At 40.0% G+C, this 2,568-nt stretch overlaps 1 non-coding gene across 1 annotated transcript; it reads left to right on the plus strand.

The window, feature by feature from the left end:
• The first annotated feature begins 1,662 nt into the window (after positions 1 to 1,662).
• LOC148877990 (small nucleolar RNA R71) lies at positions 1,663 to 1,769 on the plus strand. Its single transcript, XR_016106075.1, has one exon. It is a non-coding gene; the product is annotated as a small nucleolar RNA R71 (small nucleolar RNA).
• Positions 1,770 to 2,568: the final 799 nt, after the last annotated feature.

A 2,568-nucleotide genomic window follows, 5' to 3' on the forward strand; every position in this document is an offset into this window, starting at 1 on the left:
TCTTGTTTTAGTTGGGTTGGATTTCCTTCAAATTTGTTCCTTTTTCCTTTATTTTATGCTCTTTTTCTCCTAAGCTGGTTTCCCTTGCAGATTTCCTGAAATTAGGTTGAATTAGGGAAAACTTGACATAAATCAGCACAAAAACTAAGCATAAATATTAGATTTTTATGTACAAATTATGCACGGATTAGTGCATGTTTCATAGCATCAGACATTTTAAAAATTACTTCCTCATCTTGAATCCTAAGGTTGATTTGCCCTTGTTGGACATCAATCATTGCATTTCCTGTAGTTAGGAAGGGTTGCCCTAGGATAAGTGGGACATCAACGCCCTCTTGCATGTCTAACACTATGAAATCCATGGGAAAAATGAATTTGTCAACCTTAACAAGCACATCTTCTATGGTTCCCCTAGTATGCTTGATGGATCTATCAGCTAATTGCAATGCAACTCTAGTGGGTTAGTTTCTTAAAAACCGAATAGGTCATCAGATTTATACTAGCTCCCAAATCACACAACGCCTTATTAATCTTTAAACTACCTATAGTGCAAGGAATAGTAAAACTCCTTGGATCTTTCAGTTTCTAAGGCAGCTTGTTGAGGAGGATTGCTGAGCATTCTTCATTCAATGCAACTGTAGCCACGTCTCGTAGTTTCCTTTTGTTCACCAAGATTTTCTTAAGGAACTTTGCATAATGCAGCATTTGGCTAAGGCATCTGCAAAAGGAATGTTAATATGTAAACTCTCGAAAATTTCAAGAAACTTACCGAATTCCTTTTCCATTTTGTGTCGCTTAAGCCTATTGGGAAATGACACTTGTGGCTTTTGGCTTGTCTCTTTCCTTGAATCCGACTGCTCTTCCTCTTTCTTTTCGGTCTCTAAGGTTGCGTCCATCTTTCCTTCTTCCTTTGTTTTCTTCTCCACCTCTTGTAGTTCCTTACCACTTCTCAAGGTAATGACTTGCACTTATTCCCTTGGATTTGCTTCTGTATTGCTGGGCAAAGTACCTTGGACTCTAGAGTATAGCATTTGTGCCAACTGCCCCACTTTAGTCTTTAAATTCTTGATCGATGCCTCTTGATTCAGAAATCTCATTTCCGCACTTGATATGAACTTAGTCATCAACTCCTCTAGATTAGATTTCTTTTCTGGCTGAGCGAAGTTTTGAGGGAGGGGTTTCACCACAGTTTGATTTGACCAAGATAGGTTGGGGTGATTCCTTCATCTGGGGTTAAAGGCACGAGGATAGTGATTGCCTTGCTGCCTTTGCAAATTCCCTATGAAATCTACTTGCTCAGGGGACTGCATGAACTGATTTTCAACTTGGCATTCGATGCTGATATGACCTCCCCCACACCATTCACAGGCTATGACTTGAACATGCATGGCTGCCAACTGCATTTTATTGATCTTCTTGCTAAGGGTGCCGATTTGTGCAGATAGTGTTGTATAGGTGTCTACATTGTGAAGGTCGGGTTGTCTCCTAACTTGGGCTCTTTCGGAATGCCTCTGATAGTTATTTGCAGCCATTTCCTCAATAAGTGCATGGACGACTTCAGGGGTCTTGTTGTTAATGGATCCCCTACCTGTAGCATCCATAATGGTCTTATTTTCTTCAGTCAATCCGTTGTAGAACATCTGAACTTGGAGCCATATGGTAAGTCCATGATGAGGGACCTTCCTCAGTAATTCCTTATAACGCTCCCATGACTCATACAATGATTCCCTGTCTTGCTGAGAGAAAGTAGTGATATCATTCCTCATCTTTGCAGTCTTGGAAGGAAGGAAATACTTGGATAGGAAGCGGTTGGCCATTTCATCCCAAGTTGCGATCGATCCAGCTGGTAGAGAGTTCAACCAAGTCTTAGCCTTGTCCTTCAATGAAAAGGGGAATAATATGAGCCTCATAGCATCATCACTAACTTTGTTGTGCTTGAATGTGTCACATATCTCCAAGAATTTGACGATGTGAGTGTTCGGATCTTCATTAGCCAAGCCGCAGAACTGAACTGTATTCTAGATCATCTGAATGATTGCTGGTTTGATCTCAAAGTTGTTAGTAGCTATTGCTGGTCTCACAATTCTCGAGGCTTCCCCAATGAGGGTCGGTTTGGCATAGTCCATCATAGTCCTTTGCTCGGCCATCTTTGTACTTTCAGCTTTCTCTTGCTTAAAAGCTCTAAGGTGGCAGTGAAGAGTTCATTCAATCTCTGGATCATAGATGATGCCCTCCTTTTCACTTCTGCGTGTCATAAAATGAACAAGTCAAAGTCATAAAGATACTAATACACACATATCATGAACGTATTGTACAAAATCAAATTAACAGTTGTAGATGGTTCCTAATATTGTTGTGATAATCCCCAACAACAACGCCAAAAACTTGATGCGTTTAGATTACTAGCAAGTGCACTAGCTGATCAAGTAAAATACTGATGAGTAGAGTATCATTCCCATAGGGATTAATCCAACATCTACTAGTACTGAATCAACCTTTTGTTATTTGACAATCTGAAAGGTTAAACAAGGAAAAACCTAACTCCTAATTAGCAAACTATCATAAGTA

This window comes from Nelumbo lutea, chromosome 1, assembly GCF_056320005.1.
Source record: "Nelumbo lutea isolate HS-2025 chromosome 1, American lotus-T2T, whole genome shotgun sequence".
In the NCBI taxonomy this organism is placed as follows: Eukaryota; Viridiplantae; Streptophyta; class Magnoliopsida; order Proteales; family Nelumbonaceae; genus Nelumbo; species Nelumbo lutea.